Genomic DNA, 15,173 nt, shown 5'->3' with positions numbered 1-15,173 from the left:
TGGTTATTATCACAAGAAAGTTTTAATGGAGTGGGGAGATGAAAGTGGGTCCCAAACTACAGCAATAGGATAGGAAAGTGTGGGAGGGGGGCAATACGGCCATAATGAGGGGAGACAAACCTCTTAAGAAATTTAGCCACTGTTGGCAAGGTGAGTGAAAGACGGGAGCAGAAAGAGAGATGGGAAAACATTATATTTATGATGGAAAGCAATTGAGAATATTTAAATGCTGATGGAAAAAAGCCAGTGAGGAAGGTGGCTTTGAAGATACAGGAAAAGAGATCATTGATGGAGCAAAATGACTGCGGAAGTGGAAGTCTATGACTGGGACAGATAAATTATGAGAAGAGACACTTCTTTCTCATGAGAGGATTATAAAAGGGAAGAATATGTGTAGACCAAGTAAATTATAGATGTGTTGAATAGAAGAGACACAAATAACTAGGAGAACATAGGGAGAGTGACAGATGGTATTGATGATGTGAATTTTTCAAGGCATCAGTCTATGTGAGTTTGTGATTTCCTTCAGCAGGCCTCAACTGTCTGGATATAAAAATAAGAAGAAGGTAGTTATATTGGTCAAAATTGGGGGTTTTGTTGTGTATTCAAGTAAAATAGCAAGAGAGCAAGGCAATTACAACCGATTGAAAACTCCAGTCATATGATCTAGAATGGACAGGAAATAAAGTAAGGAATAAAGTAGATGTTAAAGTGAAGTAGCAGGAAGTTAACAAGCTGGCAGAATTCCAAGGAACTGAATATTCTGATTTATCTTACTTCTCATTCTCTCTTCTTAACACATTCGAATAAGGTTTCAGCCCCACCCCTCCATAGAAATTTCTCCTGTGAAAAGGACTCATGATTTCCACCTTGCTAAGAATCAATGAATAATTCTCAGTCCTCCTCTTCCTAGATCCTTCAGCAGCATCTGACACATGTTCATCACTCTCCCTTTCTTGAAATTCGTTTTTTTCCCTTGGGTTCCAGAACATCACACATCTTTGCATTTGCTTAGTCCTTCCCAGAAACTCCTTTAATATATCACTCTCCTGCTCTATCACCTCCTTTTGAATGATAATTTTGAAGGAACCAGAGCTGAAATCCTTGAACTTCTTCTGTCTTATTCCCTAGGTGATCTCACCAAGTCTTAAGGCTTTGTATACCATCTATTTTCTGATAGCTCTCAGATTTGTATCTTTAGCACCAATTTCTTCTGTTCTCACTCTCCTGACACAACATTTATTTAGATGACCAAAAAGCATCTCACACTTAAGCTTTGTAAAACAAATTCTCAGTCCTCCACCAACCCCATTCCTCCTTTAGTTTTTCCCATTTAATAAAGGGCACAACAATTACCAAGTTTCTCAAACTAAATACTTAGCAGTCATCTTTGAGTCTTCTTTTTCTCTCACATCTCATATCCAAACCATCGTCATATAATATTGGTCTTTCCAGCAATATGTATCAAGAATTTTACTTCTTATCACCTTTATCATTAACACCCTAATAGGAGTCATTTCCTGTTCTCCCATGTGTTTTCACAAAAATCCCTTAACTCATGTTCTCTTTCCATTTTTGTCCCCTTAAAGTCAAATTCTACCTAGATGTGTGTGATTTTTTAGTAACAGAAATTTGATCATGACTATTTCCTGCTCAGAACTTTCAAAAAGCTTTCCAATGAACTTAGAATAAAACCCAAATTTATTTCCATGGACTTCAAGTTTTGCAATGATTTTAGCTACCCTTCCAATCACGTACTACACTGCTACCACACCAAATTGCTGTCTCTTTAGTTTGTCCCGACTTCTAAGGTTTTATACTTGCTGTTCCTACCGCCTAGCATGTTCTACTTTCAGTTATTCACATTACTTGTTCATTCACCTAATTCAGGTATGGAGTGGAACTTCAAAGAAATTTTCCCCTTTCACTCAAAGTGGTGGATCGAATAATTGGTCTCAACTCTTCACTTTGCTGTATTAATTTTATACAGTTACAACTTTGCATGGCCTTATGCTGAGCAGAGTGTATTTTTCTGCCCCTTGATTTTGGGTCTGGCCATGAGGCTTGCTTTGGCCAAGAGGATAGTTGCAGACTTGTTTAAAAAAAAAAAAAAGGCACAGAATGCGATTGCCTAACTGGTCTTTCTCTTCTGTTTCTACATTTTCTATGAAAAGTGTGTGCATGGATTGCTGCTGATTTAAGGAGATGGAAAAACATGGAGAAGAGCTGGATCCAATGTGAAGCATGGAACCAAGTCTAGCCAAGCCCAACCTAGACCGCTAAACTCCAGCCAGTGGGCAGATACTTGTATTGCAAGCCACTGAATTTTTGAAGTTACTTTGTTCTGCATTGGTATTGTGGCAAACTAATTGTTACACTCTATTTAAAAGAACCGCACATATCCCATCTCCTTCCGTATGCCATTATTCCACTAGATTTTTTGATATCACTCATTTCTACCCCAAATTATAATACATATTTATTTTTTATTTGCTTCTCTCTCTAAAATATGTCCTTGGGGAAATAGTGTGCGTGTTTTGTTTAGCACTTATTCCCAGTGCCTGGAACCTGGTATATAGTACAAAGTAGGCATTTGATCGATTTTTGTTACTGAACGAATGATGATATAAAAAAGTTCAGGTACTGAAGGTTATGATGAGGTTGAAAAACTGTTGCTGGAATTGACCAAATGAGTGAGTTGGCATATTACAAGGCTAAAGTCTGCAAGACTAATTTTGAATTTGCTATTGAAGAGGTGGAACACTTTCGGATCACATGACAGAGAGGCAGCGTGAGTGAAACTCCTGCTGTCTAGAGAGAGGAATCCTCCTCCCTCAACACCTCTGTTATCCACCAAAAAAATCAAACAGTAGTACTCTGTAAGTACTCTTTTAGGTCCCCTTTTGTAGAGAATCATAACAATTTCTGATCGCGACTAGGCAGAGAATTTTTTTTTCAAAATATTAAAGGCACCACAAATAAACTAACATGACAGATAGATACATGGGGAAATTCTTTTTATAGGAGAAGGGAGTGCTTGAAACTATAAGAGTAGTCCTGCAATTATGTGAATTTGTCTATTAATGTTAACAAGTAACTTGAGCCTGAGAAAAACTTCCTCTTCTTACCTAAAACCCTTTTACCAAGTTTCCACCTCAGAACATCTGTTTGCATAATGGTTTTTCCAGTGTTCTTGAACTAAAATGTCAATTGGCAGGTAACATTTAATATTTTTAAATGCCCTGAAACTTGGGATTTGTTAATTATTTCTCCTTTTTTCTGTGTTGTTGCTATTTCCTTCTATGAAGAGTTCATTTTCCTGAAGGCTATCTAACTAATGGTCACTCGTTTAGTACATGCTTAGCATTAGAGTGACACAAAATTTATTAATTCTGACAGTAACTCCTTACTATTTTTATGCTGGTTCTATTGAAAGTCACATTCTAAACTTATCTGGTTAGAAAGAAGGTGTTCCAACCTTTTTTGAATATGCTCCTGTCTCTCCAAACAAGAGTTGAAGTCCTGGAACAGAGATGCCGATTGGCCAGGCTTTGGTCAGCTGCCCACCATGCGAGAAGAGAACAGGGCGTAGAAGGAATGCAATGAAATAGAAAAAAGCCTCCAAAATGAAGTGGGGGTGCTGCACCCAAGAGAAGGGAGGTGACAGCTGCATGACCCAAATCAATGAACATTCACCCTTCTCATAGAACTCACAGCTATTGTTAAGGAGTCAATGGCCACAACACAGCACTCCTCACAGGGTATCAAGTTTTACTCAGTCTGGCCATCAGAATCTTCATTTTCTCACCAAGGTTGGTTTCAAGTAGTTCAACTCTCAGATATAACAAGGCATGGCATAGTTCCTTAACTTGTAGTTTTCATTAGAATGACAAAGTAATCTCTTGAAAGTAAGTAAGTGAAACAAAACTCTGGCTTTATACATTTTACCTTCTTTTTGAAAAAGAGAAATTATGGAGCTGTGTGTGTGTATGTATAATATGCACATATAATTCTGTATATTAATATTTTACAAATATGTATGAGTATATTTATACACATACAATTCTGTATATGAATATTTTACAAAGCTATGCATCTATAAATCAGTATACATATTCTCTAATGGCATTCTGATAAAAATGGCTATTCTTCTTCACTGATAACTGGATGATAGTCTTAAGTAGAGCAGATCAGAGTTCTCTACTCTGGTTCAATTTGGGGTCTAGTCTCTTTTCTTTAACTTAGTGGTCATTTTCAGTGTATCGCCAACATTGGGCCCCTTCTGTTTCACAAGTGGATATAATTCTCTTCTGAGTCCAGCTGCTAAGCTTAGAGTCTTTCACCCACAATTTATTTTAAATGGTGTATCTTTATGAATTGAAGTACGTAGAAGGCTTTGCTTCTTTCCAGTCTCCCATGACTTGCTATATGCTTGCTTTATTTCTTACTAGGAAAGAATCTGTGATGCTGCAGCTCTGTCTTTCTTTCTGGCCTGAACAACCTATGGTCAATGATTTAGCATGCCTGATAACATAGTATAAATCATTGTAAAATATTCTTTTGGTAGAATATTCACTTCCACTTGAGTTCCAGGTTCAAAAGTAAATGTGTCATACTACTTGGGAATACCATTTACTTTCAACAAATAATGCCATCAAATACTTTCCCAATCATAGTCCTCAACCTTAATATTGGTTAATTAATCCATTCACAATATTAAGTGTCCTATATATTGCCTATTATCATCAAATACTACTTAAATTATTCAAAGTATAAAGATATATAAGGCATTTCTCAGGTTCTTTCCAATTTTGCTCATGCAACTTTCTTTTTGACAGCTAATAAGCCTGTTGAAACTAACCTAACATGACAATGACATTGAGGATACTCACTTTGTAACTACACAGTAAAATTTACTTAATTGAATCATCTTTTCCAAGAAACAAAGAGGAGGGAGTAAGGCATATTTAGACACTAGGAACCTAATATCAATTTAGTTTTCCATGTGTAATAGTTTGTTTTCATGTACAGTCTCAGTGTCTCATGTATAAAATGTAACTGGCTAGATTAGATGTATTGTGATTTGCCATATGTTTTAACCTATTTTTTAAGTAATCTCATTTTGACAAAATATTCACTTTAATTGTAGCACATGGTTAATCTTACATTTTACTTCACGATCATTAGAGTGTCTATTCAGTAGGATCTTGAAGCCAACTCAAAATTGTAGCATATGAGCATATGACACTTACTGGTAAGGGAATACACATTTTAAATTATAAAAATATAAAAAATATAAAAATAAGTAGAAGACGCCTGGATGGCTCGGTTGGTTAAGCGTCTGCTTCAGCTCAGGTCATGATCCCAGGGCAGCCTGCTTCTCCCTCTGCCTTCCGCTCTCCTGCTTGTGCCTGCTCTCTCTCTCTCTCTGACAAATAAATAAATAAAATCTTTAAAAATAAAAAAATAAGTAGAAACCCCTGCCAAATCCTGCAAATGTTCAGTGTGTCATAATTTTCAAGAAAATATTAAATGTAACAGTGGTCTAAAATAGACATAAATTATTCATAGGAATAGATGATATAAGACAAAGGATTCTGATATACACATTCCAATTTTCAATAAAATAAATCTTACCAAAAAAAAAAAAAACCCACAGTGAAAGCCATCAAAAGCAAGTAACTTATGTTGATGGTTTTCCATGTACAATGATATTTATTGCAGCGTTAATACTAGTTTTACCACAGACAAATGTCCCAAACTAGTAGTATTTGTAGAACTGAATCTTTAAGAACTTTTCATAAGATACATGGTTTGGAAAAATAATAATAATAATATGAGAAACATTCATAAGTATATTAGGTGAAAAAAGTATGTTTAAAACTATTTCTATACTGCCAATATTTACTTAAGAGATTATAGATTCATATAGAAACAAAGGCTGATTGAAAATACATTAAATAATTAAAAATGTTTATCTTATGTGAAAGGGATATATATGGCTTTCATTTCATTCCTAATATTTCCCTAATTTTCTATGTGAATGTAATTTGCTGATATGAAAAAAAAAAACTAGAGGGCATTATAAAGCAAATAAATCCTTTTAATTTTAATTCCTAAATGTTATACCTGTATAATGAGGTTTACACAGAGTGCAATAAAAACGTATTAGAATTATTTTTAAAATAAACTTAGTCTAAACACATTCTATTTTTATATCAGATTGAATTTCTCTTATGACACAAAACCATCCATTACATTCAAAAATAATATCCACCCCCTCCACAAAAAACCTGGGTGAGAATACCATTCATTATCTGCTTTATACATATTAAAATGCCCTAAAAACAAAACCTATGCCTGTGACTTCCCTTAATGAGAACTAACCCATGGACAAACCCCCAAGTTATCTTTAGGCATATTATTTAATTTTTTTTTTTTTTTTTTTGCAAAAGCAATTTAAAACAAAATGTTGAATTGCTTGAGATTGCTGGCAAGAGGGAATTGTTTTAAAAGTCTTTTTATGGTTTTTTTAAAATAAACATTTCCTCTTCAAAATATAATTGTTTCGATCTGGGATCATTTAGATGCAAGCAACAAGAACCCCACACAGTTTGAAAGAGCAGGATTTATCCTAAAGATTCTAAGCCATTTTCTTGAGAGTCTAGAGCAAAAAGCTGATGCCAGCTTAGAGGAATGATGGGGTGCTGGTGGTGCCAAATCTGCATCCCATTTGCTTCCCAAAAACCATTGGTAGTGGGTTCTCTTCACCTCCTGATTTTTAATCTGTCGGCAGACTGATGGTTTTTCTAAGTACGATAGCCCCAAAGGGCCCGACGTCTTCTTCGATTTTAAATCCTCATGTATACTGAGTCCCATTCCCAAATTCTTGGGCTGAGAAACTGATTTGCACAGAATGGGTAAGTTTCACCCAGGGACACACTCCTTTGCAAAGGTAGTTCTCCAACAAAACAGATGGAGCTCACAGATATGAGTGCAGAATATTCTAGGACATACTATGAAATGATGACCAGTGGGAAAAAGCAGATACAAGAAATGTATAATGTGTGTGTTTATATTTATATTATATTATATATATATATATATACACGTGTGTGTATACATATACAATTTCTTATTGACAAAAACAAGACCTACTCTTATTTAATGCTTACATGTTTTATTTGGAAACAAAGCACCAAAAATTAATATATACCACAAAGTTTTATAATTGAAGAAAATAAAATTTGTTTTCTTAAATTTTCTTTTTTTTAAGATTTTATTTATTTATTTGAGAGAGACAGACATAGCGACAGAGAGAGCCAGAGAGAGCAGGGAGGAGAGGAAGCAGCAGACTCCCGGCTGAGCAGGGAGCCCAACATGGGGCTCCATCCCAGAACCCTGAGCCGAAGGCAGATGCTTAACCGACTGAGCCACCCAGTCCCTCCATATTCTCTTAAATGTTCACTCTAAAATTGTACTTGCAAAGATTTTACAGTTAAGAAATAAGGGGATTTAAAATATGGCTCTGGAGTTACAATGCCAGTTTTTGAATCCTGCCTCTGCCATTAACTAACTATATACACTTTTAATAAATCACTCAAGCTCTCTGCCACTCAGTTTTCTCATCTGCTAAATGAGGGTTATGACCGTCATAGGATTGTCCTGAGAATTAGACAAGTTACTATATGAAATAGGAGGACGCTGGCATCTGGCACATAGTAATTTACTACACTTTAATTATTAAACTTTTGCTGTATCCTTTGTTTTCAGATGACTGAGGCCCCAACTTTCTTTAGACAAGGACTACTAAAATATCCATTGCTTGTGGCTATAAAGTGGGTTTCATGGTAGTTGTTTAATAAAATAAATTCTACAGTAATCTCTCTCAATACAGATGTTAATTGTAATGCAAGTCTATTTGTAGAAATCTGGGCATAAATATAACTCAACTATTAATCGAATGTTTTACTGATTCATAATTTCTGACTATAAAATACATATGAATTTTAGATAATTGGGGAAACAAATTAATATATAATTAAGTAGCCAAGCAGATCACTGATAAATCTCATACCTCAGCGAGAACTACTGCTACATTTTCCATCTAGTCTTTTACCTATACATTTTGTAATTTAGTTGAGATCATTTGTACATAAATTTTGTCTCTTGTTTTTTCATTTGATGTTAAAGAATGATTTAATAAAATAATGATTGATATAATCACTTTATAATCCTATTTTCCAGGGGCTTGTAAATAATCCAATTTATGAAATGCTTACTATCTAGGTTTTTTAGGCTGCTATGGCCACTACAGAGTCATGAAAACACTGAAAATATGTATACACTTTAAGGAGCTATTTATTCAACGCCTAATCTGGACACTTCATGCTACATGACTTAACTTGTTCACATTTTCAGATTCCCCAGGGATTGCTATACACAATATCCGTGTATTTTCTACCTGCTTCCTGACCTTCCGGGCCATTGTCATACATATCTTATAATCAGAATGTGGATTATCCTCGCCAATGGACTCTTGCACTACGTTAATTTTATATACGCTTAATGATCCTATGACATTTCTGTGTGATACGATTTCACTCATATGTGGAATCTACAAAACAAAACATGAATAAACAAGCGAACAAAAAGAATCAGACCTATAAATACAGAAAACAAACCGATGGTTGTCAGCGGGGTGGAGGTGGGGGATGGGCAAAATGAGTGAGTGGGAGTAAGAGATCTAGGCTCCCAGTCATGGAATGAGTCAGTCACAGGAGTGAAAGGCACAGCGTAGGGGATATAGTCGATGATGCTGCAATGGTGTTGTATGATGACAGGTGGCAGCTACCCTGGCGGCAAACACAGCACCAGGTATGAAGAAGTAGAAATACTAAGTCGTAGAGCTGAAACTAATGTCTGTCAACTATACTCAGATACAAAAAGACAATTAACAAGTAGAAATCTTCATCTTAAAGATTTTACTGACATGCCTCTGTGTATGTCGTATTAGTTTTGCATTGTTGCTATAATAGATTACTACAAACTTGGTGGGTTAAAACAAAAAAAATTTATTATCTTACATTTCTGGGGGCAGAAATCCGAAATCAGTTCTGTGGGGCTAACGTCGAGATGTCAGTAAGGCTGGTTCATTCTGGACGGTCTGAGAGGAGAATCTGTTTTCTTGCCTTTTTCAGCTTCTCGTGGCTGTCTGTATTCCTTGATTTATGAGTGGCCCTTCCTTCATCTTCAAAGCACATCATTCTAATCACTGTTTCTATCATCACCTGTCCTTTTGAACTCTGACTCCTTTCTCACTCCTGTTACAGAGATTTTGTGATTTAGATTGGTCCACCTGCATAATCCAACAGAATCCCTCTGATGGGGTTTTGGGATATAAGTGAGGATATAAGTGAGGTTCAGTGGGGTGGAGTCTGGAGCCGACATCTAAGAAAGAATTCTTGAGACATCTTTGGTGCAAAATGGTGGTTTATTAAAGCACGGGGACAAAACCTGTGGGCGGAAAGAGCTGCTGCCCCGGGGTGGTGAGGGGTGGCTGATTATATACTATGCGGTAGGGGAAGGTAAGGAAATGGGAGGTTTCAAAAGGATTTTTGTATGTTAAAGAAGACTCACAGCATACCAGAGGCCTTGCCATTGTCAAGGTTGTTTTTCCTTCTAGGAAGGCGTTAACAGTAAGATAGCTGGGAGCTTCCTGGAGAGACATTATACTTTGCCCACTTCAAGTTTCTGTCAAGGGGCTGCAGGTTCTAAGGACATTTAATTGTATCTACATTCCCCTCTGGAAGCTAGGCCATTGATAGAAATGCTTTGTCCTTGTAATTGCTAAGACTTTTGTCAACTGAGGGAGAGTCCTGTCCTGCAAGACTGACCTCTATCAGTTAACCATTTGTTTTTCCTTTAAGGCAGCCAGGAGTGCCTGAAGAATGTCACACATACCACATGGGGTGGGGGGTGTAGGGCACCAGCTTCGGTTTTGTCCTCAGTGAGCCTTCTGCTCTGGCATCACCTCCATTTCAAGATCCTTAATTTAATCACATCAGCAAGGTCCCTTTTGCCATAAAGGCACCTTTCACAGGTACTAGGGTTTAGGTTGTGGACGTATTTGGGGCCCTTATTTAACCGGCCATGTACAGTTAGTGACTTATGCTCATTGCTAAACCCTACAGCACATTTGTGTTCCTTTCCTGATATTATTGTTGATTCCTCTTTTGCTAATACCCATATCTTTACCTCAGTTATTCCTTTTTGTTCTAACAAATGGAAATTTTAATTCATATACCACACCCAACAATCAATCAATCAATTAATCAATGTAACATATCATACCTCTTTTCCTGTTTGGGAACACATAAAGTTATGTCCAAAGTTCTAATATTCAAATAATGCTGTGATGAATATCTTTGAGCAAAAAAGCATCTGCAGTTTAAATTACTCTCTTAGGAAAGATTCTCAGACGTAGAATTATTGGGTCAAAGGGTTTAAATATTTTATTACTCTTAAGAATTATTGCCAAATAACTTTCTAAATATGTTGTTCTAAATGATATTCCCATAAGTAGAGTTTGAGAGGGTCTATCTCATGATATACTTGCTGTCTCTGAGTTTTTGCAATTAAAAAACAAAAATCATAGCTAACTTGCTTGAAAAACTGAGATGTTTTAATTTATATTTTCTTGAAGAGTAATTATAGTGATTATTCCTTTCATTTTTAACTGTTTTTTTCCTGAGTTATCTATTTTTGTTTTTTTAATTGTTGTTGATTTCTTAATATTTTTTCTCATTTGGAACAAAATCATTTGTGAATTCCAGGGAAAATATTTTGTTCATGTATAATTATTTTTGTTATAAACCAATTAATTCAATTTACTAGTACTGTATTTAAAAGTTTCTCTATCTGTGGATACAATAAATATTCTGGTGTGCTACTGAATTTTTGTGTTTCTTTTCTCAGTTCAGTAATCCATATCGACCAATTCCTCTTCAATATATTAAAACATGGTCTGAGCAAAAGCAAGTATTTACATCCAAACTTCTTAGGCCACTTGAGGTTAGGTTTCATAAAAGCTGAATGGAATTTTATTCTAATGCTTTTAAGCCAGTTTCAGTTTTTCTCTAATACTTTTTCTTTAAAGGCAGTAGACTGCTTTCAGAAATTTGATTAGTAAAAATATGACCTAATCATATATTTATCATACCAAATTTGATCAATGACAGGTATATTAGTTACCTGAGCTGTAGTAACAAATTACCACAAACTGGGTGGCCTAAAACAACAGAAACTTATTCTCTTACCATTCTAGAGAACAAAAGCCTGAAATCAGTTGCACTAGCCTGAAACAAGTGTTGGCAGGGCAGGGCTATGTCCATAGGCTCTCTGGGAGAATCTGTTTCCTGCCTCTTCCAGCTTCTGGTAGAAGCCCACACTCCTTAGCCTATGGTTGCATTACTGCTCTCTCTGCCTCCAGCTGCATATCACCTTCTTGGTGTGTGTATCAACTCCTTCTTTGCCTCACTTTTTTGATACATGTGACAACATTTAAGGCCTACCCAGATAATCCATGATAATCTCTTCTCAAAATTCTTCATTTAACCAACTCTGCAGAAACATCCGTTAACATATAAGATCCAGGGACTGGGATCTGGGATCTGTGGGGGTCATCTTTCAGCCCACTACAATAGTTATCCCAAAAGGCCTTTCAATAGATGCAAATCTCCAATTACCCTTTGTGTCAAGGAAGAAAAATCTGGCAAAAATTCTCTAAGGATCACAATTTTTGGAGAGTAGGTCTGGTATAAATCCCATGGGTGCTACACAGAAAAAGGGAGGAAGAGACAGAACAATAGAGCTCTCTACAATAGAGCTCTCTATGGAGACAGGGGTTTTTTGTTTGTTTGTTTGTTTTTATCTTGAACTATTAGCAGCTAATAAAATGTACTGCTCTCCAGTGTTAATCAAAGAAGGACTGGAGGAAGAAATGTTAGTACTTAAAAATATATTTCCCATGGATATGAGAAATGTTTGTTTCTGAAAAAGAATATTCCAATGTGAAATAACCTCCACAACAGCCAACTCTGGGAATTATAATCTTCTGAGCATAGATTTAAACAAATACTAGGAAAATCCAGTACTACTGTAGTTTATGTTTTAAGCATTCATTTTACAATAACAAATAAATCTATCTCAAAAATGCTTTTCTATACTTGAAAATAAGAGCAAATTATTTTTGTCTAAGTATTCAATTACTTTATATCATAAAACATAAAAACTTCTTAAACTAGCTTAATCTATGTTTCTACAATATCATGCTTTCCTAGGGCACCTGGGTGGCTCAGTCAATTAAGCATCCACCTTCAGTGCCTGTCATGATCCTAGGGTCTGGCTCCCTGCTCAGTGGGGAGCCTGCTTCTCCCTCTCCCTCTTCCTCTCCCTCTGTGCTCTCCCTCTCTCTTTCTTTCTCTCAAATAATATAAAAAACTCATGATTTCTTATTTTGTTATTTTTAAAAAGCTTATAAAGTAGTGTTTATTTATTTTTGCAAATATATGGAATACTCTCCGTATCTTTATTTAACATATCATTCTGTTGTATTTTTTATTACAAGAAATTCAAGTACCTCTGTCTCAAAGGTCTATCCTTTGGGTATCTCTGTAGCCCATAGTAGTTATGAAAGAGGCTGTTGAGATTTGTCAGGACCATTCTCAGCACTTCAGTTGTGTTCTTCTATAAAACTATGTCTAAAAAATAATGACACTTTTTTTAACACATAATAGCTTGTGTGTGAGATAAGAAGACCATGACATACTGACAGGCAGGACAATCTGAAAAAGTAGGTATTCCTCTCCCATCTTTTCCTTCTTCTTCCAGATATATTGGCAGTGTCTCTAGAAGTGTGTTGAAAAAATTGATGGAACATATGTGATATAATACGTGGGCAAGGGAAAAATGTTTTCAGAATAGTATCACACTTAAAATGTTCTTGAGCATGCCTTAGATTTGGGTCTTTATTTCTGCCAAATTCTCCAATGTCTGCACATATTTTTAATCTAATAAAAGAACAAACCAATCATAGGTCTCTTTCTTGATACAGTTCTGGCAATTAATATTCATATTCACCTTAGAGATATTTTCCCCACCACAGGCAGCCATTTGCTGACATTTTGATTCAGAGATTTGCAATTGCAGACAATTGGTATCTAAATGAGTTGTGACAGCTGGAAGGAAAACTACTGTTTTAAGATTTTCTTTCATATGTCAAATCATTTCATTACTTAATTTTCAATGACACATTTAATGGTATTTTTTTTTTTAAAGATTTTATTTATTTATTTGAGAGAGAGAATGAGATAGAGAGAGAGCATGAGAGGGGAGAGGGTCAGAGGGAGAAGCAGACTCCCCGCTGAGCAGGGAGCCCGATGCGGGACTCGATCCCGGGACTCCAGGATCATGACCTGAGCCGAAGGCAGTCGCTTAACCAACTGAGCCACCCAGGCGCCCCCATTTAATGGTATTTTTCATCATGCTAAAAGTAACACAATCCAGAAACTGGTCTTTTGACATGCAATGTATTTTGACATAAATAAAAAATCCTATTAAACTTTTAAATCACACCACATTGTGGGTCTCTAGTTCATTGTTTATTATTGGATATCTACAATACATGAGGTTTATTCAAAATATTTGAAAACTCTCTGGCCTTTCTATGATGGTTATTTATTTTGTAAAGAGATTGAGAAAAGTTTATCCACTAGAATTTCCTGGAAATGGGTAGGGAATGTGGACATTTGAAAAATCTTTCTGTTTGCAAGTTTGTAACTAGGGGTAACCAACTGCAGTTCACAAACTTGATACAAATCCTAGTATTAACTAAAGTAAGGAGGGTTCCATAGCAGGAGTGGGGCTTTTATGATTATGGGACTATCTAAACCATGAAAGGAGACCTGCCAGGAAACAGAGTTATCTAGAAGAAAGAAATCAACACACTTTGTAAGATGTTCTACCTGCTCTACTTCTTGCAAATATTCAACGAAACCATAAAATTCACAATGTGCTTGAGAAAGAGTTTCTGGCTCTTAGTTAGTCTAGAGGCAGATTAGTTTATTTGAATTCAGGGATGGAGACACCTGGGAAACTAAGGAAGTAAAATAAAAGTGGAGGACTTAAGTAAGCCACCGCATACCCTTGTGCAAATGGTACCTTGCAAAATGCGCGTGGCCTAGGGGTCAGCGAGGGCTGAATTCAGGGAAAAGCCATATGCCCTGAGTCAAGACTATGTCAGTCTGTGCAAGGAAGACCTTTTGGACTTTTGGCTTACTCATCTAGAATTTTTGAACTAATAAGTAGAATTCAGAACTTAAATCACAACCTAAGTGCTGTATCAAGAGTTCACCTTCCCTTTTATTGCATGCATAATCTTTGGACTGCTACCTAGTTGTCAGAAAAATTGTTGAAACTACTCTGAAAGTAGAATTACAGCCTTGGCAGGGACTGGATTACTTTATATTAAGTGGTTCAGAGAAATAAGGAAGTTTATTGTATGACTTACTGGAATCAGTTGGCAAATTTCAAGCTAGAAGTTGGATATTTATTCTTGACGATCACAAACTTCCTTAAGAAACTGGAGTCTTTCTTCAAAGGGAAAAATTAGTACATCATGGCAGACACTTTGAGCTGATAAAGAGTCTTATCCTGAATGTAAATTGGTATAAACACTATGGAAAATAGTATGAAACTTCCTCAAAAAGTTAAAAATAGAACTACCATATGATCTAGCAATCCCACTTCTGGGTATGTATCCAAAGGAAATGAAAACACTATCTGCAAAGATATCTGTACCCTATGATTATTGAAGCATTATTCACAAAAGCCAAGACATGGAAACAATTTAGGTGTCCAGCAGGGATGAATGGATAAAGAAAATGTATATACATACAATGGAATGTCATTCACCCACAAAAAAGAAGGAAATCCTGTCTTTTGCAACAACATGCAATGACTATGAGGGCATTTTATTAGGTGAATAAGTCATCTAGAAATACAAGTACTGTATGTTTCCACTTACATGTGGAATCTAACACAGCCAAACTCATAAAGAATAGAATGGTGCTTATCAGAGGCTGGGGGCTGGGAGAAATGGGAGATGTTAGTCA

The sequence above is a fragment of the Zalophus californianus genome, chromosome 7 (assembly GCF_009762305.2).
Source record: "Zalophus californianus isolate mZalCal1 chromosome 7, mZalCal1.pri.v2, whole genome shotgun sequence".
NCBI lineage: Eukaryota > Metazoa > Chordata > Mammalia > Carnivora > Otariidae > Zalophus > Zalophus californianus.
Note: the sequence above shows the minus strand (reverse complement) of the source record.